The sequence below is a fragment of the Triticum dicoccoides genome, chromosome 7A (assembly GCF_002162155.2).
Source record: "Triticum dicoccoides isolate Atlit2015 ecotype Zavitan chromosome 7A, WEW_v2.0, whole genome shotgun sequence".
NCBI classification, from domain to species: Eukaryota; Viridiplantae; Streptophyta; class Magnoliopsida; order Poales; family Poaceae; genus Triticum; species Triticum dicoccoides.
In genome coordinates, this window is record NC_041392.1 from 550,812,203 (window position 1) to 550,838,262 (window position 26,060).

General features: G+C 41.1%; 1 pseudogene; it reads left to right on the top strand.

Moving 5' to 3' along the window:
- Positions 1 to 206: 206 nt before the first annotated feature.
- LOC119333611 lies at positions 207 to 25,971 on the top strand (annotated as a pseudogene).
- The last annotated feature ends 89 nt before the right edge of the window (positions 25,972 to 26,060 follow it).

The following is a 26,060-nucleotide window of genomic DNA, read 5'->3' on the forward strand; positions in this document are numbered from 1 at the left end:
CACCTTGAAGCTGCAGCGCCGTCGTCGAGTTGTCGTGGCCTTGAATCCTGCCGTCGTCCCGTGCGTCACCTGCCAGCTCGCCAGAGACGAGCACCACCACCAGGTCATCGCCCTCTCCCTGCTTCTCGTGCTCCCTCCTTTCTCTTCTCTCCCATCCTCACTCCTCACCGTCAACTCCTTCTCGCCTCTCTCCATAGGGACCCGCCATGGAGGACCTCGTCGCCCCGCCAAGCACATCGCCGGAGCACCGCGGCGACCCCCGTGCCTCGTCGCCATGGATCCACCCGCTCCAAGACATCGCCTCCGCCATGAACCACCTGGCGCCGCTGCCTTCGCTTGCCTTGCCGTTGCCTAGTCCTGCGCCGGTATGCCTCCTCGTCAGCCACATCACCGGTGACCAAGGCCACCAGGACCTCAATGGGGCAACGCCGCCGACCACCTCTCCGAGAAGAGCCGCTGGACCAGCAGCCAAGCCATGGCCACCGCGACTTGCTCAAGCCCCTCTGTTCGCCAGTTGGATGCCGCCAAGCCATGGAGCCATCGCCGTTCCTCCTTTGTCGCCTGGATCCGATGCCCTTCGTCCGTCCTTGTTGGAGTCACGCCAAATTCCCCTGCATTGTGTGTGCGTTGATCGCGCCTCTGCCCCGCTGCCCTGCTCGCCTCCTCTGCTTCGCCCTTGCGCGAGGAGGACGACCCAGCGACAAGTCCCGCTTCACCATTGACTGCGCCCCCTTCCACCTCCTCGTTCGATCCAGCCAGTCCAGGAGGCCTGCCGGCCTTGCCTCCCACCGACCGGGCCTTGGACCATGGGTGAGCTCCCCGCAGCTCCTCCTATCTGTTGGCCCATTTCAGCAGATTCGGCCCGCATCATTTTTTCAGATCTAGATGCTTTTGCTATTTAACCAGGGAATTGCAGTTTTATAGAAAAGCCCTTGCACTTCATGCATATCCTAACTCACCAACCGTGCATCGCATGTAAATAATTTATATATGTCAAATGACTAGAATTTTGTCTAGTTTAATAATATCCAAGTTTCATCCATGTTTGAAATGATTAAAATTATGTTTGTTTAAATTTGCTCAAATGCCTTGTTAAAATGATTTAATTCATAACTTAATCATAGTAGCTCCAAATTTAATAAACTTTATATGTAAATGGGGTGGAAAAATGCATAGTTTAACATGGTGCACTCATCTTGCATGTTTAACAACTCTAAAATATGGTTTAGGGCAGAACAATACCAACTCTAAAATTTGCATATGAGGATTTTTCGAATTTGTTGCTTGTTGTTCCGGCCTCATTTAAACTTGCCTGGATAGGTAGTTTTCATATGCTTCACCCCTTGCCATGTTTAATAAAATTTAATTTTGTTGAGTACCTAACCGGGAGTGAACTAAATAATTGAATGTGGTGTTCCGTCAATATGCAACTCTCTGCATATTGAGCTCCACTTAATTTGTAGTAATGTTTGTGCACTTTGCCATGCCATGCCTCATTAAACCGAACATGCATCATACTTGGTTGTGCATCATGCCATGTTTATGCTTGGTTGTTTACTATGTTGTTTGCTTCTTTCCGGGTTACTTCTCGCGTTAGCTTCGGTTTCCTTTCGGAGTTGTGAGGATTTCTTCGACTATGTCCATTTGTGTTCTTCATGGACTCGTTCTTCTTCCTTGTGGGATCTCAAGCAAGGCCATCCATGCCAAGATCGAGGATCTAGGCCACCTCGGAATCCAGCATGCAACCCATGTCCAAAAAGGCCACTGTGGCCATGGAGCACCTGCTTCCTCATGAGGTCGCCGAGCGGGAGCTTGAGATGCAGGAGGCGGCGGAGATCGAGGAGCGCCGGGAGGAGGAGTTGCGCGTGGTCGAGGACGAGGTAGAGAAGAGTCTGTTCGCCGAGGAATCGGCAATGGAGTACCAACGCAAGCTCTGGCGCAGCCACTACTACGAGTACTACAACCTTGAGGGCGGTGCCGAGGACGAGGACGAGGACGAGGACACGGTCGACTTTAGCAAGGGGGACACGGAGTCCACCAACAGCAGCATGTCGCTGGGACAAGTCATCGACGTCTCATCTCACACCAGCGATGCATAGGCCAGTGTGGCGGCGGATTTGTTAAGATTATGCATACTTAGGCTTTGTTTTTAATACTGGTCTTTTGTTAGAGCAATATTTAGGTTAACTGGCTCTGTTTAATTACTAAAATTGCTCGATTCAGTAAGTGTGGTATGTCTGTTGTACGCTCTTTTGCGTGGCCAAATTAGCAAGCGATGTTAAATTATGCAATGACATACCCGGGGAAATTTTCACCAAAATTTGAATTATCAAACTCATCCCATGCGTGTAAAGTAGAAGAATCGTTTGCGATGCACACAATCGTTCAAACTGAATGGTCCGGTGGCACTGCGTGCAAAGTTTCCCTCCACATTTCCAAAATTTTGGTCTACCCCCGCCCCTCCCCCTTCCCCACCCCCTTTTCTCCCCGACCATAAGTCACATTTCTCCTGTTTCCTCCTTCCTTGCTTCCTTCCTAAGCTATAGCCGCTTCCTCGCTTGCTTCCTCGCTCTCGCTATCTCGCATCCTACCGCCGGGGTCGCCATGGTCTTCTTCAAATACATCTCCAGCGGTTCCTCCTTCGGCGACGACTCCTTCACCACCCTGGTATGCCTCTCTTCTCTCTCTCGGGCTATGACTTGGAATGAAGGAATTTTACCCGGCAGTCGATTTGAGTCATTTCTTCCTCTTGTAGCTCCCTAGTACCATTAGTGGCAATGAATGGAGCGGGCTGGCTGAAGATCTATCTGCTTGTTGTCACCATCAATCTCCATGCGTGAAGCTAGTTGTGTTTGAATCTTTGGACAGTGGGAGGAAATTTATGGCATGTGCAGAGAAGGTTAGATCCAATTTCGTTGTTACAAATCATTTGTTAGATGTGATTCAGACACTGTCACGGTCCCAACCCATTCATAACACACCTTCAACCAAATGCATCCTAAGACAGTGTCACAGTTTGTACCTAGTATCTAAAATTGTTGCCATCTCATGAGCGGTGCCATTAGAAAATTATTTGGCACCGCTTCAGCAGTTTGTGCAACCAACTTTGGTCCACACATCCGAGCAGCCAAGCAGTAAAATACTAAATCTTTATGGCACGAAGGAACTGGGCATCAGAGCAACTAGGTGCTTCAGAGTCCGGGTCCCTGATTTTTTTCCCGCTACATCGGCTTGCCAGTGCAGGGCACCGGTGCGATATGTAGCAACAATTGTCTTTACACCAGTTTTGGCATACATAGTGGACGACCTTAGTGCTATTAGTTCTATGTTACTAAATTTGTGCATGTACACACCTGTTAGTATCGATTTGTTGTCATCCAAACACAGTCGCTATGTTGTTGCAGTTATATTTACCTTCCTCATAAAATGCTCAATTTGTTATTTATTGTACATGAGTAAGAACTTGTAGCGTTGTTGTAGTTAATTATAGCTTCTGATGTTCCAGAATTTGGTTGTTGTCTCGGTAGCAATTAATTCATTTGCACATTGATCTTTTTGAGAAGATATGTCATAATTAACATGTTTCTTCAGTTTTTCAAAATAAGCATTGGTGATTTTCTATGTTGCTATAAACCCATTTCCCTTACAATTTTTACTGATCTAGTTTTAAATTATAGGATGAAAGGAAGTGTTCTTACTTGGAGTGAGTTGATCAAGAGTGGTCACAGTCTTTGAAGATGTGCCTAGCGAAGCTCTGGAGCATGTATGAGGAAGAGAACAGAGGTAGGCTTAGAGAAAGTGTTGTCAATGCTGAAGAATATTTGAAGATGCGGGGTAAAAAGAGGAAGGTGGAGAATGAGCTCAGATTTTTTTTAAATCAAACTTTCCTAAGATGGTGTCGGTGAAGGAGGAGGCACTTTCCCAGTTAGCCAGTGCAAAACAGGTTCTTACTGAACTGAAAGCATAGGTGGATAAGACGAGCCTGGATGATCTCGATTAGGGAAATGAATATATTGTTCTATTATTTTCTTATGAAGTTGAACTAGCTATATGTTGTATTGTGCTGTTTTCATGTAGCTATCGTATTGTGATGTTATAATATATTTATGTGCCTGATGTGAAATTGGCAAACATCTGTTCGATATGAAATGTGAATTTGTGTAATACTAGAATTATTAATTGTAAACTAATAAACCTGCTAAGTGTGGCATGGAACTTTGCAAAACGTTCTAGCAGTAAAAGCGCTTGTGATGGATAGCCCAATGCCACACAGTTTTCTTTATCAAATCGTGTGTGATGTAGTTGATAAAAGCAAACCGTTAACCAAGGCAGAGCGTGTGTGATAGTTACACCTTTCACACACGAGCCTACACATAAAACTGTGTGGGATGTACATACGGACGGAAACGTTTTCCCTGGATTGACTGTGTGGGATGTACATAAGAACGAAAACGTATTCCTTGGATTGACTGTGTGTGATATACATATGAACGGAAACGTTTTCCCTGGATTGACTGTGTGGGATGTACATAAGAATGGAAACATATTTCTTGGATTGATTGTGTGTGATATACATACGAATGGGAATGTTTTTCTGGGATTCACCGTGTGGGATGTACATATGAATGAAAATGATTGGGTTTCGATGCCTCGCTCAATCGCACATGAGCTCATTTTTCCCCAGCCTGTGTCCCAGGAGGGCCTATCACCGACGATTTCTGGGTCGTATGGGAAGGGGTTAAAACCCGTTTGTATAGCACCGACGCATACCAGTGTTTTTAAAACAGAGATGAAAATAATTGTTAGAGGTATGCTTTCATTGTCAACATAACAACCAAGAGTTCTCAATATCTTCCATACTAGATACATTATAGACAGTTCCCAAACATAAAGGTAAAGATTTTACTCCCCCTCCACCAACAATCACATTCCACGGCTGGTCAAAAACAATGGGTACCGTCCAACTATCAACAATCCTGGGGGAGTTTTGTTTAATTTATTTGTGATTTTATTTTTGATCTTTTGTTCATAGGACTGGGCATCCCAATTACCAGCCACTCTCGCGTGAATGAGAAGTGAATAAACACTCATCGTGAGAATAACCCACCTAGCATGGAAGATACTGATAGCCCCTAGTCGCTACATGAGCAATTCGGGCATACAAAATAGATTATTATTTGAAGGTTTAGAGTTCGGCACATGCAAATTTACTTGGAACGGCATGTAAATACCGCATGTAGGTAGATTGGTGGACACTCATGGAAGAAACTTGGTTCAAGGATTTTGGATGCACAAGCAGTATTCCCGCTTAGTACAAAATTTTTGGCAAGCAAAAGATTCTAAAAAGCAAGCACCACATGTTGGAGGATCCATAACAATATAACTTCTATACAAATATACCCAAGCATAACTCATTATGTTGTCTTCCTTGTCCATCTTCAACTAATTTGCTCAAGTTTGAAAATAATTAATGGGGCTCACAATCATAGAAGATGTCCAATATAGTATATTTATATGTGAAATCTCTCTTCCTTCAATATTCTTTCATGAATTGTTCAAGTGACCAATACTATGTTTGTTAACTTTAAATAAATTTACCACCTCTACTTCTTATATGTGAAGTCATTACTCCCCATGGTATAAGCATATGAAACATATATAAATTCAGATTTATGATATTCAATTCATTCAACCATTTACTCATAGGATATAAGTGAAGCACGAGAGTAAATGAAAAACTACTCCAAAAGATATAAGTGAAGATCAATGAGTAGTCAAATAATTATTTAGCTATGTGAGGACTCTCTCTCTCATTTAAGTGTTTCAGATCTTAATATTTCATTCAAACAACAAGCAAATCCTAATAAAATAAAAATACGCTCCAAGAAAAACACATATCATGTGGTGAATAAAAATATAGCCTCAAGTAAATTCACCGATGAACGAAGACGAAAGAGGGGATGCCATCCGGGGCATCCCCAAGCTTAGGCTCTTGGCTGTCCTTGAATATTACCTTGGGGTGCCTTGGGCATTCCCAAGCTTAGGCTCTTTCCACTCCTTATTCCATAGTCCATCGAATCTTTACCCAAAACTTGAAAACTTCACAACACAAAACTTAACAGAAAAGTCGTAAGCTCCGTTAGTATAATAAAGCAAATCACCACTTAGGTACTATCAAGACAAGATTCATAATTTTTCTCACATGATTCCTACTATACCCTATCATTTCTACAATTTATATTAAGCAATATAAGCCATGGAAACTAGAAAACAAGCAAACTATGCATCGAAAAGAGAATCTATCAAAAACAGAACAGTCTGTCGTAATCTGTAACTCCCGAATACTTCCGTAACTACAAAAATTCTTAAAAATTAGGAAAACCCGAGCAATTTGTATATTAATCTTTGCAAAAAATCAGTATTTTATCACGCTTCTGATAGAAATGAGAATTATTTTCCTGAGCACAAAAGTTTCTATTTTTCAGCAAGGTCAAATCAACTATCACCATAGATCATCCCAAAGGTCTTACTTGGCACTTCATTGAAACAAAAGCTATAATACATGATTACTGCTACCTCTTGAGCATGCGTTGGTTTTCCCTTCAAGAGGAAAGGGTGATGCAGCAAAGCAGCGTAAGTATTTCCCTCAGTTTTTGAGAACCAAGGTATCAATCTAGTAGGAGACCACGCGTGAGTCACCTCGTACCTACACAAACAAATATGAATCTCGCAACCAACACGATAAAGGGGTTGTCAGTCCCTTCATGGCCACTTGCAAGAGTGAGATCTGATAGAGATAATAATAATAAGATAAATATTTTTGCAATTTTTATGATATAAATTGAAAGTAAACATTGCAAAATAAAATATATTGGAAACTTGTATGATGGAAAATAGACCCGGGGGCCATAGGTTTCACTAGTGGCTTCTCTCAAGATAGCATAAGTACTACGGTGGGTGAACAAATTATTGTCGAGCAATTGATAGAACTGAGCATAGTTATGAGAATATCTAGGTATGATCATGTATATAGGCACCACGTCTGTGACAAGTAGACCAACTCCTGCCTGCATCTACTACTATTACTCCACACATCGACCGCTATCCAGCATGCATCTAGAGTATTAAGTTCATAATAACGGAGTAACGCTTTAAGCAAGATGACATGATGTAGAGGGATAAACTCATGCAATGTGATATAAACCCCATATTTTTATCCTCGATGCCAACAATACAATACGTGTCGTTTCCCCTACTGTCACTGGGATCGAGCACCGCAAGATTGAACCCAAAGCTAAGCACTTCTCCCATTGCAAGAAAGATCAATCTAGTAGGCCAAACCAAACTGATAATTCGAAGAGACTTGCAAAGATAACCAATCATACATAAAAGAATTCAGAGAAGATTCAAATATTTTTCATAGATAATCTTGATCATAAACCCACAATTCATCGGATCTCGACAAACACACCGCAAAAAGAGTTACATCGAATGAATCTCCAAGAAGATCGAGGAGAACTTTGTATTGAGATCCAAAGAAAGAGAAGAAGCCATCTAGCTAATAACTATGGACCCGAAGGTCTGAGATAAACTACTCACACATCATCGGAGAGACTATGGTGTTGATGTAGAAGCCCTCCGTGATCAATGCCCCTTCCGGCGGAGCACCGGAAAAGGCCCCAAGATGGGATCTCATGGGTATAGAAGGTTGCGGCGGTGGAATTAGGTTTTCGTGGTGCTCTCTGATGTTTTCAGGGTACGTAGGTATATATAGGAGGAAGAAGTAGGTCGGTGGAGCCATGAGGGGCCCACGAGGGTGGAGGGCGCGTCCAGGGGGTAGGCGTGCCCCCCTGCCTCGTGGCTTCCTCGTTGGTTGCTTGACGTCCACTCCAAGTCCTCTGGATCACATTTATTCCAAAAATCACGCTCCCGAAGGTTTCATTCCGTTTGGACTCCGTTTGATATTCTTTTTCTGCGAAACACTGAAATAGGCAAAAAAAACTACAATTTGGGCTGGGCCTCCGGTTAATAGGTTAGTTCCAAAAATAATATAAAAGTGTATAAATAAGCCCATTAAACATCCAAAACAGAATATATAATAGCATGGAACAATCAAAAATTATATATACGTTGGAGACGTATCAAGCATCCCCAAGCTTAATTCCTGCTCGTCCTCGAGTAGGTAAATGATAAAAACAGAATTTTTGATGTGGAATGCTTCCTAACATATTTCTCAATGTAATTTTTTTTATTGTGGCATGAATGTTCAGATCCGAAAGATTCAAGATAAAAGTTTAATATTGACATAAAAATAATAATACGTCAAGCATACTAACTAAGCAATCATGTCTTCTCAAAATAACATGGCCAAAGAAAGTTATCCCTACAAAATCATATAGTCTGGCTATGCTCTATCTTCATCACACAAAATATTAAATCATGCACAACCCCGATGACAAGCCAAGCAATTGTTTCATACTTTTGATGTTCTCAAACTTTTTCAACTTTCACGCAATACATGAGCGTGAGCCATGGACATAGCACTATAGGTGGAATAGAATGGTGGTTGTGGAGAAGACAAAAAAGAGAAGATAGTCTCACATCAACTAGGCGTATCAACGGGCTATGGATATGCCCATCAATAGATATCAATGTGAGTGAGTAGGGATTGCCATGCAACGGATGCACTAGAGCTATAAGTGTATGAAAGCTCAACAAAAGAAACTAAGTGGGTGTGCATCCAACTTGCTTGCTCACGAAGACCTAGGGAAATTTGAGGAAGCCCATCATTGGAATATACAAGCCAAGTTCTATAATGTAAAATTCCCACTAGTTTATGAAAGTGACAACATAGGAGACTCTCTATCATGAAGATCTTGGTGCTACTTTGAAGCACAAGTGTGGAAAAAGGATAGTAACATTGTCCCTTCTCTCTTTTTCTCTCATTTTTTTATTTGGGCCTTCTTTGTTTTTTTTTCTTTTGGCCTCTTTTCTTTTTTTTCGTCCGCAGTCTCATCCCGACTTGTGGGGGAATCATAGTCTCCATCATCCTTTCCTCACTGGGACAATGCTCTAATAATGATGATCATCACACGTCTTTTTACTTACAACTCAAGAATTACAACTCAATACTTAGAAAAAATATGACTCGATGTGAATGCCTCCGGCGGTGTACCGGGACATGCAATGAATCAAGAGTGACATGTATGAAAAAGTTATGAACGGTGGCTTTGCCACAAATACGATGTCAACTACATGATCATGCATGGCAATATGACAATGATGAAGCGTGTCATAACAAACGGAACAGTGGAAAGTTGCATGGCAATATATCTCAGAATGGCTATGGAAATGCCATAATAGGTAGGTATGGTGGCTGTTTTGAGGAAGGTATATGGTGGGTGTATGATACCGGCGAAAAGTATGCGGTAATGGAGAGGCTAGCAAATGTGGAAGTGTGAGAGTGCGTATAATCCATGGACTCAACATTAGTCATAAAGAACTCACATACTTATTGCAAAAATCTATTAGTTATCGAAACAAAGTACTACAAGCATGCTCCTAGGGGGATAGATTGGTAGGAAAAGACCATCGCTCGTCCCCGACCGCCACTCATAAGGAAGACAATCAATAAATAAATCATGCTCCGACTTCATCACATAACGGTTCACCATACGTGCATGCTACGGGAATCACAAACTTCAACACAAGTATTTCTCAAATTCACAACTACTCAACTAGCATGACTCTAATATCACCATCTCCATATCTCAAAACAATTATCAAGTATCAAACTTCTCATAGTATTCAATGCACTTATATGAAAGTTTTTATTATGCCTAAAAGAAAATTACCATGCTGTTATAAAGGACTCTCAAAATAATATAAGTGAAGCATGAGAGGTCAATAATTTCTATAAAATAAAACCACCACCGTGCTCTAAAAGATATAAGTGAAGCACTAGAGCAAAAACTATATAGCTCAAAAGATATAAGTGAAGCACATAGAGTATTCTAATAAATTCCGATTCATGTGTGTATCTCTCAAAAGGTGTTTATAGAAAGGATGACTATGGTAAACTAAAAAGCAAATACTCAAATCATACAAGACGCTCCGAGCAAAACACATATCATGTGGTGAATAAAAATATAGCTCCAAGTAAAGTTACCGATGAGCGAAGACAAAAGAGGGGATGCCTTCCGGGGCATCCCCAAGCTTAGGCTTTTTGGTGTCCTTGGATTTTACCTTGGGGTGCGTTGGGCATCCCCAAGCTTAGGCTCTTGCCACTCCTTGTTCCATAATCCATCAAATCTTTACCCAAAACTTGAAAACTTCACAACACAAAACTTAACAGAAAATCTCGTGAGCTCCGTTAGCGAAACAAAACAAAACACCACTTCAAGATACTGTAATTAACTAATTATTTATTTATATTGGTGTTAAACCTACTGTATTCCAACTTTTCTATGGTTTATAAACTCCATTACTAGCCATAGATTCATCAAAATAAGCAAACGACACACGAAAAACAGAATCTGTCAAAAACAGAACAGTCTGTAGTAATCTGTATCAAACCCATACTTCTGGAACCCCAAAAATTCTAAAATAAAATTCTGGACGTGAGGAATTTATATAATAATCATATTCAAAAAGAATTAACTAAATATCACTCTCCAATAAAAAATGGTAGCAATTCTCGCGAGCGCTAAAGTTTCTGTTTTTACAGCAAGATTGCAAAGACTTTCCCCAAGTCTTCCCAAAGGTTCTACTTGGCACAAACACTAATTAAACACAAAAACACAACCAAAACAGAGGATACATAAATTATTTATTACTAAACAGGAACAAAAATCAAGGAATAAAAATAAAATTGGGTTGCCTCCCAACAAGCGCTATTGTTTAACGCCCCTAGCTAGGCATAAAAACGAGGATAGATCTAGGTATTGCCATCTTTGGTAGGCAATTCTTCAATAAGACACCTATAACTCCTAGGAGTTTCTTTATTTTTATTAATTATCAAACTCCTAGGCACGAAATCAAGAAAATCATTTGTAGCAAAAGGTTCCTTAAGGATAGTGAGAAAGTTGGGGTGAACACTTATGGATTTGAGGTCCGCATTTCCCTTACTAGAAGTTTCTCCCTTATTTTTAGGAACATACATCAATTTGGAAATCTTAGCATTAGAAGGAGTGTTTTTCACGGAAGAAAAGGCAGACCCTATGTTGGTAATAATATCCTCAATTTTATCAATTCTAGTGGAATCTTGATCTATCTTTTCATTAACCATAGGTCCCTTTTCTTTAAAAAAATTAAGAACAACTCCTACCTTAGATCCGTATTGGGTAATTTGGTTATGGATCTTTCTATCCAAATTTTCTATTAACTCTACGATGGCAACTTTATTTTCAATAATTTCAAGCTATTGCATCACATGTCCAAAGTTAAAATAGTTCCATTAACCAAAAGAGGTGATGGGCCAAACAAATCTATCATAGCATTATAAGAATCAAAAGTATGGCTACCCAAGAAATTTCCTCCGGTAATGGTATCAAGAATATATCTATTCCAAGGAGTGATGCCTACATAAAAATTATGAAGAAGAACGGAAGTAGATTTCTTCCTAGTAGATCTATTTTGCGCATTGCAAATTCTGTACCAAGCATCTTTTAGATTTTCTCCCCCCCTTTGTTTAAAATTAAGAACTTCATTCTCGAGAGACAAAGGAGCGGATAAAGGACTAGCCATAACGACGAAGCAAGCGAAAAATAGGGCGAATAAAACGGCAAGGGTGAAGTGGAGGAGAGGAAAACGAGAGGCAAATGGTAAATAATGTAATGCGAAGGGTAAGAGTTGTGATGGGTACTTGGTATGTCTTGACTTGGCGTAGATCTCCTCGGCAACGGCGCCAGAAATGGCTTGTTGATGGGAGATCAAATCTTGACTTGACTTGGTGCAACCTCCCCGGCAACGACGCCAGAAATCCTTCTTGCTACCTCTTGAGCATGCTTTGGTTTTCCCTTGAAGAGGAAAGGGTGATGCAGCAAAGCAGCGTAAGTATTTCCCTCAGTTTTTGAGAACCAATGTATCAATCCAGTAGGAGACCACACGCGAGTCACCTCGTACCTACACAAACAAATAAGAACCTTGCAACCAACGCGATAAAAGGGGTTGTCAATCCCTTCACAGCCACTTGCAAGAGTGAGATCTGATAGAGATAATAATAATAATAATAATAATAATAATAATAATAATAATAATAATAATAATAATAATAATAATAATAATAATAATAATAATAATAATAATATAAATATTTTTGGTATTTTTATGATATAAATTGAAAGTAAAGATTGCAAAATAAAATAGATTGGAAACTTGTATGATGGAAAATAGACCCAGGGGCCATAGGTTTCACTAGTGGCTTCTCCCAAGATAGCATAAGTATTACGGTGGGTGAACAAATTACTATCGAGCAATTGATAGAATTGAGCATCGTTATGAGAATATCTAGGTATGATCATGTATATAGGCATCACATCCGTGACAGGTAGACCGACTCCTGCCTGCATCTACTACTATTACTCCACACATCGACCGCTATCCAGCATGCATCTAGAGTATGAAGTTCATAAGAACGGAGTAACGCTTTAAGCAAGATGACATGATGTAGAGGGATAAACTCATGCAATATGATATAAACCCCATCTTTTTATCCTCGATGCCAACAATACAATACGTGTCATTTCCCCTATTGTCACTGGGATCGAGCACCGCAAGATTGAACCCAAAGCTAAGCACTTCTCCCATTGTAAGAAAGATCAATCTAGTAGGCCAAACCAAACTGATAATTCGAAGAGACTTGCAAAGATAACCAATCATACATAAAAGAATTCAAAGAAGATTCAAATATTGTTCATAGATAATCTTGATCATAAACCCACAATTCATCAGATCTCGACAAACACACCGCAAAAAGAGTTACGTCGAATAGATCTCCAAGAAGATCAGGGAGAACTTTGTATTGAGATCCAAAGAGAGAGAAGAAGCCATCTAGATAATAACTATGGACCCGAAGGTCTGAGGTAAACTACTCACACATCATCGGAGAGGCTATGGTGTTGATGTAGAAGCCCTCCATGGTCAATGCCCCCTCCGGCGGAGATCCAAAAAAGGCCCCAAGATGGGATCTCACGGGTATAGAAGGTTGCAGCGGTGGAATTAGGTTTTCATGGTTCTCTCTGATGTTTTTAGGGTACGTAGGTATATATAGGAGGAAGAAGTAGGTCAGTGCAGCCATGAGGGTGGAGGGCGCGCCCAGGGGGTAGGCGCGCCCCCCTGCCTCGTGGCTTCCTTGTTGGTTGCTTGACGTCCACTCCAAGTCATCGGGATCACGTTTGTTCCAGAAATCACGCTCCCGAAGGTTTCATTCCGTTTGGACTCTGTTTGATATTCTTTTTGTGCGAAACACTGAAATAAGAAAAAAACAACAATTTGGGCTGGGCCTCCAGTTAATAGGTTAGTCCCAAAAATAATATAAAAGTGTATAAATAAGCCCATTAAACATCCAAAACAGAATATATAATAGCATGGAACAATCAAAAATTATAGATACGTTGGAGACGTATCAATTACTACAGTAGCATAATCATGTCAACACACAAAAATAGTAGGGGTAAATATTGGGCTGTCTCCCAACAAGCGCTTTTCTTTAATACCTTTTTAGCTAGGCATGATAATTTCAATGATGCTCACATAAAAGATAAGAATTGCATCATGAAGAATATGACTAGCACATTTGAGTCTAACCCTCTTCCTATGCATAGGGATTTTGTGAGCAAACAACTTATGGGAGCAAGAATCAACTAGCATAGGAAGGTAAAACAAGCATAACTTCAATATTTTCAACACATAAAGAGGAAACTTGATATTATTGCAACTCTTACAAGCATATATTTCTCCCTCATAATAATTTTTAGTAGCATCATGAATGAATTCAACAATATAACCATCACACAAAGCATTATTTTCATGATCCACATGCATAGAAAATTTACTACTCTCCACATAAGCAAAATTCTTCTTATTGATAATAGTGGGAGCAAATTCAACAAAATAACTATCATGTGAGGCATAATCCAATTGAAAATTAAAATCATGATGACAAGCTTCATGGTTATCATTATTCTTTATAGCATACATGTCATCACAATAATCATCATAGATAGCTACTTTGGTCTCATAATCAATTGGAACCTCTTCTGAAATAGTGGATTCATCACTAAATAAAGTCATGACCTCTCCAAATCCACTTCCATAAATATTATAAGATTCAGCACCCTCCAAAATAGTGGGAGCATTACCTAGAGTTGACACTCTTACAAACCCACTTTCATCAATATAATATCATAAATAGGAGTCATGCTATCATCATAATAAATTTTCTCATCAAAACTTGGGGGACTAACAATATCATATTCATCGAACATAGCATCCCCAAGCTTGTGGCTTCGCATATCATTAGCATCATGGATATTAAAGGAATTCATACTAACAACATTGCAATCATGATCATCATACAAAGATTTAGTGCCAAACATTTTTAATGCATTCTTCTTCTAACACTTTAGCACAATTATCGGAATCCTTATTTTCACGAAAGACATTAAAAAGATGAAGCATATGTGGCAACCTCAATTCCATTTTTTTGTAGTTTTATTTTACAGACTGAACTAGTGATAAAACAAGAAACTAAAAGATTCAATTGCAAGATCTAAAGATATACCTTCAAGCACTAACCTCCCTGGCAACGGAGCTAGAAAAGAGCTTGATGTCTACTACACAACCTTCTTCTTGTAGACTCGTGTTGGGCCTCCAAGCGCAGAGTTTTGTAGGACAGTAGCATATTTCCCTCAAGTGGATGACCTAAGGTTTATCAATCCGTGGGAGGCATAGGATGAAGATGGTCTCTCTTAAGCAACCCTGCAACCAAGTAACAAAGAGTCTCTTGTGTCCCCAACACACCCAATACAATGGTAAATTGTATAGGTGCACTAGTCCGGCGAAGAGATGGTGATACAAGCGTAATATGGATGGTAGATATAGGTTTTTGTAATCTGAAAATATAAAAACAGCAAGGTAAATAGTAACAAAAGCGAGCGAAAACGGTATTGCAATGCTTGGAAACAAGGCGTAGGGTTCATACTTTCACTAGTGCAAGTTCTCTCAACAATGATAACAAAATTAGATCATATAATGATCCCTTAATGTGCAACAAAGAGTCACTCCAAAGTCACTAATAGCGGAGAATAAACGAAGAGATTATTGTAGGGTACGAAACCACCTCAAAGTTATTCTTTCTGATCGATCTATTGGGATATTCACAAACAGCCCTAGAGTTCATACTGAAATAACACCTTAAGGCAGACATCAACCAAAACCCTAATGTCACCTAGATACTCCATTGTCACCACAAGTATCCGCGGGTTCGATTATACGATATGCATCACACAATCTCAGATTCATCTATTCGAACCAACACAAAGAACTTCAAAGAGTGCCCCAAAGTTTCTACCGGAGAGTCAAGACGAAAATGTGTGCCAACCCCTATGCATAAGTTCACAAGGTTACAGAACCCGCAAGTTGATCACCAAAACATACATCAAGTAGATCACGTCAATATCCCATTGTCACCACAGATAAGCACATGCAAGACATACATCAACTGTTCTCAAATCCTTAAAGACTCAATCCGATAAGATAACTTTACAGGGAAAAATCAATCCATTACAAGAAGGTAGAGGGGAGAAACATCATAAGATCCAACTATAATAGCAAAGCTCGCGGTACATCAAGATCGTGCCCAAATCAAGAACACGAGAGAGAGAGAGAGAGATCAAACACATAGCTATTGGTACATACCCTCAGCCTCGAGGGTGAACTACTCCCTCCTCGTCGGGGAGAGTGTCGGGATGATGAAGATGGCCACTGTTGATGGTTTTCCCCTCTGGCAGGGTGCCGGAACAGGCTCCCGATTGGTTTTTCGTGGCTACAGAGGCTTGCGGAGGCGGAACTCCCGATCTAGGTTTATTTCTGGGGGGGTCTATATTTATAGGAATTTTGGCGTCGAGAACAAGTCAGGGGGGTCCACGAGGCGATGACAAGGACGAAGGGCATGCCCTAGGGGGGTGGGTGCGCCCTCCACCCTTGTGGAGGCCTCGTGGCTCTTCTGACCCAACTCTTTTGCTTCGGGGGCTTCTTCTGGTCCATAAAAAATCATCGTAAATTTTCAGCTCATTTGGACTCTGTTTGTTATTCCTTTTTAGAGAAACTCAAAAATAAGGAAAAACATAAACTGGTATTGGTATTGGGCTCTAGGTTAATAGGTTAGTCCCAAAAATCATATAAAATAGCATATAAATGCATATAAAACATCCAAAACAGATAATATAATAGCATGGAACAATCAAAAATTATAGATACGTTGGAGACGTATCAAGTCCTGGTTCGCAAGCATCAAACGATTCATAATCAAGTGATTTCCAAAAGTCCATCCGCATGGAGTTTCTTCATGCGCTTTACACCAGTATGACCTAAACGGCAGTGCCACAAATATGTTGCACTATCATTATCAACTTTGCATCTTTTGGCATCAATATTATGAATATGTGTATTACTACGATCGAGATTCAATAAACCATTCACCTTGGGTGTATGACCACAGAAGGGTTTATTCATGTAAACAAAACAACAATTATTTTCTGACTTAAATGAATAACCATATTGCAATAAACATGATTTAATCATATTCATGCTCAACGCAAACACCAAATAACATTTATTTTAGGTTCAACACTAATCCCGAAGGTAGCGGGAGTGTGCGATGGTGATCGTATCAACCTTGGAATCAATTCCAACACACATCGTCACTTCGCTCTTAACTAGTCTCTGTTCATTCTGCAACTCCTGTTTCGAGTTACTAAATCAGCAACTGAACCGGTATCAAATACCCAAGGGTAGCTACGAACACTAGTAAAGTACACATCAATAACATGTATATCATATATACCTTTGTTCACTTTGCCATCCTTCTTATCCGCCAAGTATTTCGGGCAGTTCTGCTTCCAGTGACCATTTCCTTTGCAGTAGAAGCACTCAGTTTCAGGCTTGGATCCAGCTTTGGGCTTCTTCCCGGGAGAGGCAACTTGCTTGCCATTCTTCTTGAAGTTCCCTTTCTTCCCCTTGCCATTTTTCTTGAAACTAGTGGTCTTGTTAACCATCAATGCTTGATGCTCCTTCTTGATTTCTACCTTCGCAGTTTTGAGCATTGCGAAGAGCTCGGGAAATGTCTTATCCATCCCTTGCATATTATAGTTCATCACGAAGCCTTTGTAGCTTGGTGGCAGTGATTGAAGAACTATGTCAATAACACTATCATCAGGAGGATTAACTCCCAGCTGAGTCAAGTGACTATGATACCCAGACATTTTGAATATGTGTTCAATGACAGAACAGTTCTCCTCCATCTTGCAGCTACAGAATTTGTTGGAGACTTCATATCTCTCAACTCGGGCATTTGCTTGAAATATTAACTTCAACTCCTGGAACATCTCATATGGTCCATGATGTTCAAAACGTCTTTGAAGTCCCGATTCTAAGCCGTAAAGCATGGCACACTGAACTATCGAGTAGTCATCAGATCGAGCTTGCCAGATGTTCATAACATCACCATCTGCTCCTGCAGCAGGCCTTTCACCTAGCGGTGCATCAAGGACATAATTCTTCAGTGCATCAATGAGGATAATCCTCAAGTTACGTACCCAGTCCGTGTAGTTGCTACCATCATATTTCAACTTAGCTTTATCTAGGAACGCATTAAAATTCAAGGGAACGGTAGCACGGGCCATTGATCTACAACATAGATATGCAAATACTATCAGGACTAAGTTCATGATAAATTAAGTTCAATTGATCAAATTACTTAAGAACTCCCACTTAGATAGATATCCCTCAAGTCATCTAAATGATACATGATCCAAATCAACTAAACCATGTCCAATCATCACGTGAGATGGAGTAGTCATCAATGGTGAACATCTCTATGTTGATCATATCTACTATATGATTCATGTTCGACCTTTTCGGTCTCCAGTGTTACGAGGCCATGTCTGTACATGCTAGGCTCGTCAAGTTTAACCCGAGTATTAGGCATGTGCAAAACTGTCTTGCACCTGTTATATGTGAACGTAGAGTCTATCACACCCGATCATCACTTGGTGTCTCAACACGATAAACTATCGCAACAGTGAATACTCGTGGAGAACACTTATACCTTGAAATTTTAGTTCAAGGATCATCTTATAATGCTACCACCGTACTAAGCAAAATAAGATGCATAAAAGATAAACATCACATGCAATCAAAATATGTGACATGATATGGCCATCATCATCCTGTGCTTTTGATCTCCATCTCAAAGCATCGTCATGATCTCCATCGTCACCGGCTCGATACCTTGATCTCCATCGTAGCGTCGTGGTCGTCTTGCCAACTATTGCTTCTACAACTATCTCTAACGCATAGTGATAAAGTAAAGCAATTACATGGTGTTCGCATTTCATACAATAAAGAGACAACCCATAAGGCTCCTACCGGTTGTCGTATATCTTACAAAACATGATCATCTCATACAATAACATTTATCACATCATGTCTAGTCTTGACCATATCACATCACAGCATGCCCTGCAAAAACAAGTTAGACGTCCTCTACTTTGTTGTTGCAAGTTTTACGTGGCTGCTACGGGCTTCCAGCAAGAACCGTTCTTACCTACGCATCAAAACCACAACGGTGTTTCGTCAAGTTTGTTGTTTTAACCTTCTTCAAGGACCGGCCGCAGTCAAATTCGATTCAACTAAAGTAGGAGAAACAGACACCCGCCAACCACCTTCATGCAAAACTAGTTGCATGTCTGTCGGTGAAACCGATCTCATGTGCGTGGACGTGTAAGGTTGGTCCGGGCTGCTTCATCCCACAGTACCACCGAATCAAAATAAGACGTTGGTGGTAAGCAGTATGACTATCACCGCCCACAACTATTTGTGTTCTACTCGTGCATATAATCTACGCATAGACCTGGCTCATGATGCCACTGTTGGGAAACGTAGCATGCAATTTCAAATATTTTCCTACGCTCACGTAAGATCTATCTAGGAGATGCATAGCAATGAGGGGGAGAGTGTGTCTACGTACCCTCGTAGACCGTAAGCGGAAGCGTTTCAAAACGCGGTTGATGTAGCCAAACTTTCTTCGCGCTCCCCCGATCGAGTACCAAATGTACGACAGCTCCGAGTTCTGCACACGTTCAGCTCGGTAACGTCCCTCTCCTTGATCCAACAAGGTGTCGAGGTAGTAGATGAGTTCTGTCAGCATGACGGCGTGGTGACGATGATGGTGAAGTGATTCTCGCAGGGCTTCGCCTAAGCACCGCAAAACTATGACCGAAGGTGTGAAATGTGGAGGGGGTGCCGCACACGGCTAATAATTGATGCTATGTGCTCTAGGCGCCCCCCTCCACACACACACACACACACACACACACACACGCACACATATATATATATATATATAGGTGGGAGGGGAGGAGAGGTAGCCAAGGGGGACCCCAAGTAGGCAGAATCATACTTGGGGTTCCCCCCAATTCGGCCTCCCCCCTTTCCATATTGCCGGAGGGGGGAAAGGAAAGGGGAAGGATAGAAGGAATGGGGGCGAACCCCCTCTTTCACTTCTCCCACTCGGCCTCCTTCCATGGGGGGGGGCGCCACCCCTTGTGGGCTGGTGTCCTCCCCTCTTATGGCCCATATGACCCATATCTTCCCCCCGTGGGTTCCGGTAACCCCCTCCCCCCCGGGGTACTCCGAGAAATACCTGATACACTCCGGAACACTTCCGGTGTCCGAATATTATCATCCTATATATCAATCTTTACCTCTCGACCATTTCAAGACTCCTCATCATGTCCGTGATCTCATCCGAGACTCCTAACAATATTCGGTCACCAAATCACATAACTCATATAATACTAAATTGTCATCGAACGTTAAGCGTGCGGACCCTACGGGTTCGACAACTATGTAGACATGACCGAGATACCTCTCCGGTCAATAACCAATAGCGGAACCTGGCTGCTCATATTGGCTCCTACATATTCTACAAAGATCTTTATTAGTCAAACCATTATGACAACATACGTAATTCCCTTTGTCATCGGTATGATACTTACCCGAGATTCGATCGTCAGTATCTACATACCTAGTTCAATCTCGTTACCGGCAAGTCTCTTTACTCATTCCGTAATACATCATCCTGCAACTAACTCATTAGTCACTTTTCTTGCAAGGCTTCTTATGATGTGCATTACCGAGAGGGCCCAGAGATACCTCTCCGATACTCGGAGTGACAAATCCTAATCTCGATCTATGCCAACCCAACAAACACCTTCGAAGATACCTGTAGAGCATCTTTATAATCGCCAAGTTACGTTGTGATGTTTGATAGCACAAAAGGTATTCCTCCAGTATTCGGGAGTTGCATAATCTCATAGTCAAAGGAATATGTATTTGACATGAAGAAAGTAATAGCAATAAAACTGAACGATCAATATACTAAGCTAACAGATGGGTCTTGTCCATCACATCATTCTCCTAATGATGTGATCCCTTTATCAAATGACAACACATGTCTATGGTTAGGAAACCTTAACCGTCTTTGAGCAACGAGCTAGTCTAGTAGAGGTTTACTAAGGATATGGTATTTGTTTATGTATTCACACATGTATTTAAGTTTCCGATCAATACTAATTCTAGTATGAATAATAAACCTTTATCATGATTTAGGAAATATAATAATAACCATTTTATTATTGCCTCTAGGGCATATTTACATCACCTCCCCATATCGAACAACGGTTCATTATCGGGGTCCTTATTTTTTTCAACTACTGCAAACACGTCTGTGCGTTACAACGGAAGAAACAAAATTATGATGCAATATGCTACTCCATCTATGACCATCAAAAGGAGGCTTTACTGACCTAAAACATTTAATATTTGTTTACAGAGGGAGTAGAGCTTTGCAAGGACAAAACATCATATTTTGTTTAACAACCTCCAAAGATAAGATAAGTAAGTCATTCATGCTCATAGTAATCATATCTTTTTGCATGTATCCAACATCTGAGGGTCAAAAGTTCTCAAAGATATCCCAAACTCTTCACTAAACATAAATAATGAGAGATGTTAATTTCAACACCATATAATCTCACAGAAAACATGAAAATATGTGTAACTCACAAACATACTTCTCCCCTAATAAGGATAGTGTCATGTATAATTGTTTTCCTGTTATCTCAAAACACAGGAGCTTTAACAACACATACCTAAATAGCACAGCAGTTAGATATAAATCATATTTGATTTACTGGCGCGTGCATGAAGCTTGTTAAGAGCCAAATTGTCCAAGCCCTAGCTTTTTTAGCAACAATCAATGGAAGATGTTAGGATTAGAACAAAAAAGTACCTTTAATTATTGAAGGCATAACTTTAGTTGTGGGATTCTCCATAGTTCCAAAAGCCGGATCTCAAAGGGCATCACCTAGCCGCCACCCCCCCCCCCTCTTCCGATGGGCCACGAGTCCCCTCCTCCTTTGCATGCCACTCCAATGGCAGGAGGGGTGGGGACCCCGGATCTGCGTTGCGGCATTGTGGTTAGGTCTCTTAGGATTATAGTTTCGTTCCCCGGCAGCGGTGTTGCAGTGCAATGGCGGCGGCGTTCGGATCAAGAATAAGGTTTCCCCTACTCATGGTCCACCTTGGCGGTGCATAGAGGAGGGCGGGGGCTGTCTGGTCTCTGCTCTTCTGAAGTGATGACTTTGGTAAGCAAGACAATGGAGAGTTGCCAGTGCAATACATGTGAAAATGGTGTTTTGAAGTTAGAAAAAACTAGAAAAACACGAGATGTTAAAAAGGATGATGTTCTATTTCCATGCAAAATTTCAAGTTCATGTACGTTACGGGATGTGATCTGTGAAAATAAAAAAATCAGCACTGGATAGTGTCAAACGGTAACATCACTCTGTATTGTTGAATTTGTTTCTTTTTCATAGCTCACATCCCATAATGTGTTTCAACTTGGAATTTCGCATGGCAATAGAACATCATCTTCTTAACATCCCATATATTTTTTAGATTCTTTTAGAATTTACAAACATGATTTCCACAATGTTTTCTTTGAATGTTAGTTTTTAGGGCAGCGCTACACATCCGCCGACGGATAATCTGAAAAGATCGGCCCCCACAGCAGCCGTGAGATTGGTCCAACCACCGGTCTAACTTGTCCTCATTATTGCAACAAAGCCAGTGTTGCAGAACCCTCCTTGCAACAGAGTTCATGTTGCAGAGACATTCAAGTGTTGCAGTTTTTTGTCTTCACTCTCTTGCAACATAGATGATATTGCAGCAGGACTTTTGCAACATAAATAATGTTGCACAAATTAGAGAAAGAACAGGAGCCTAGGTGGAACGCGGGAGGCAACTGCGCTCGAGGGATCCAGATCCAGATCCTGCAACATACGAGTTGTTGCGTCGGAAAAACTACAACAAGGGTTCAATTGCAAAACCATAAAAGATAATACTAGGTGAGCCCTGTAGGACACGCGTCACACGGACGAAGCGGTGGACGCCCGCGTGTGATCCGCCGGCTGTAGCCAAGCTTTTCCCTGATTTTCCCTTGTGAGAAATGGTCAGATCTGGCTCATTCCTCAAAAGCTGTCTTTACATGATATATATATCCGCAACAATTTCTACTTCTAGTTCCAGGGAACGAATAAATCATTAAGTCCCCCTCTTTTTTAGTGAATCTTTGAAAGATAGATATTGTGATTAGTTCCCGACATACAAAGATAGACCCAACATACAAAGAGCTCCGAGCGATAACTTCGCGACCGCTGCGTCAGCAACTTTTCAATGGCTCTGATGGTATTTCAGAATTTCAAAGACGGCATCGAACTTTGCTCACGCCGCGCGGTTGACGAGTCCAGGCGGAAGATCGATTTACCCAAAGACTGGCGTGCAATTTTCAGTTTATGTAATGATGACCTTGTAAGAGTTGGTCGATTTAAACATGTAGCCTTTGGCCTTTCAGCGAAAGAAATGAGCATCGGGAGATTGAGCTAAAGTATCAATACACATGTTCATACTTCATACGACGACTCTACTCCACTCACGTCCTACTCTGCCACCGGCGGTCAATACAATGTATGCAGAGGTTTGTTTCTCCGTAGTACAAGTCAATACAATGTATGCAGAGGTTTGTTTGTACACAGTACAAGTCAAAACAGAGTTGTCAAATATCTTGGTCCCAGTGAGCATAAATACAACGAACATCACGGTAAGTCCTTTTCCATTCCTTTTCTTTTATTCACTCCTGTTGCCAGGCAGTTTCTTAGCAAAAGGTTGCTTCCCCTGAGAATACGTCTGAGAAACCAGTCTGAGAATACGTAAAAAAATGGGTCGTAGAAATTTAAGTTGCCAGATTTTTTTATTTTTTGCGGGAAAACGCATCAGATTGACACTCATGCATGACCAACGGTTCTATTGGCATTTCAACTTTGATTCCGTTTCAGTTTCATCTCCAAAACCTTCCTCCCCGAGCAACTCGATCGGTAGCAAACGTTGTGTTCATACCATGCTATCATCAGTTTCACACTTCCCAAGTTCCACGCAACTGCAGTCTGCAGCGTAGGAAACTTGACTTGTATAATAATAGCTTTACTGGATTCATACCATCCTTCAGTTCATTGCCAAATTTAAAGGAACTAGATTTGGCATACAACAAGCTAAAAGCGGGCAACGGGGGCTCTATATCTTCGCTCTCAAATTGCTCCAGATTGACTATACTGATGTTGGATGGTAACAATCTCCAAGGGAATTTGCCAAGTTCCATTGGAAACCTTTCCAGTAGTCTCCAGCAGTTTTTTTCTAAGAAACAACAAAATTCCGGGGCCTATACCGCCGGAGATTGGCAATCTTGAGGGCCTCAGTTGGTTGTACATGGATTACAATCTTTTCACTAGCAAAATACCGCCAACAATTAGGAATTTGTATAGCATGGTCTATCTATCCTTTGCTCAAAATTTGCTCTCGGGCGAGATACCAGATACTATTGGCAACCTTGTTCAGTTGAGTTCTCTAAAACTGGATGGGAACAACTTGACTGGAAAGATAACTGGAAGCATAGGACGTTGTACCCAGCTCCAAAATCTCAACCTTGCTCACAATTCACTAGATGGCAGTATACCGAGGAACGTCTTCAAAATTTATTCGCTCAGTGGAGAGTTGGACTTGTCACACAACCGCTTATCTGGGGGCATGCCAGTGGAAGTTGGCAATCTCATTAATCTGAACAAACTTAGCATCTCAAATAACAGGTTGTCTGGCAATATCCCATCCACTCTCGGACAGTGTGTGGTTTTGGAGAATCTTGAAATGCAAAGCAACTTCTTTGTAGGAAGCATTCCGCAGTCCTTTGTGAAGTTAGTTAGCATCAAATCCATGGATATTTCCCGTAACAGTTTGCACGGAAAAATCTCAGAATCCCCGCAACTTTGAGTTCTCTGGAAAAACTTAATATATCATTCAACAACTTTTATGGAGAGGTTCCAAAAGGTGGTGTATTTGACAACATGGGTGCAGTATCAATCCAAGGAAATGATCATTTGTGTACAAGTGTTCCAACAGGGGGTGTGTCTCTTTGTTCTCCACAGGTGGACAGGAAACAGAAGCACAACTCATTAGTTCTAGTCCTCAAGATAGTAATGCCACTTGTTGTCACTATAATAATTTTGTCCTGTATTGCGACAATTTATTGGAGGAAGAGAGTGCAAGGAAATACACATTTGCAAATAGTCAACGAGCATATAAAGAACATATCATATGAAGGCATTGTTAGGGCAACCAATAAGAACTCCTCTGCAAACTTAATTGGCTCGGGATCATTTGGAATGGTTTATAAGGGCAGTCTTCAGTTTAAGAAAGATCAAGTTGCTATCAAGATTTTCAATCTTGACATTTATGGAGCACAAAGGAGTTTCATTGCAGAGTGTGAAGCCCTGCGAAATGTGCGCTATCGGAATCTTGTAAAGATCATCACATCATACTCTTCTGTGGATTCTACCGGGGGAGATTTCAAGGCCCTAGTATTCCAATACATGCCGAATGGGGATCTAGAAATGCGGCTAAAAAATAAAGCCCTTGAACATGGTGAAAGAAATATTCTGACTTTAAGCCAAAGGATTAATATTAGTTTGGATGTGGCATTTGCTTTGGACTATCTCCACAACCACTGTGCACCTCCACTGGTACATTGTGACTTGAAGCCAAGCAATATTCTGTTGGATAATGATATGGTTGCATATGTCACTGACTTTGGCCTAGCAAGATTTCTGTTCACTACATCAAATGCATATCAAGATAGTTCAGCAAGTTTGGCCTGCCTAAAAGGATCCATTGGATACATCCCACCAGGTGAGACTAAGCGTATTCACAACATTTAGGTTCACTTTGTTCTTTATAGAGTCGTACAAATATTGCAGGTTCTCTAATTTTATTGTGCTTGTAAATGTAAATGCAGAGTATGGCATGAGCGAAGAGATATCAACCAAGGGTAAACTCAATGATGGTATAAGCCTTCACGAATTTGTTGATGAGGCATTTACAAAGAATCTTCATGAGGTTGTCGATCCCACAATGCTCCAACATGACAGCAATGCCGCTGACATAATAAAGAACTGTGTCATACCACTGGTTAGAATAGGCCTCTCTTGCTCCAAGGCATCACCCAAAGAGCGGCCGGATATGGGACAAGTTTCTACTGAGATCCTTAGAATCAAGCATATGGCCTCGCAAATGGGTGTATGAAGCAAATAATAGACATGACGGTAGCTGGTGACAGAAATTCATGTAAAGAAGAATAGTGATGACTTCTCCATTTTGAAATTCAGTTAGAC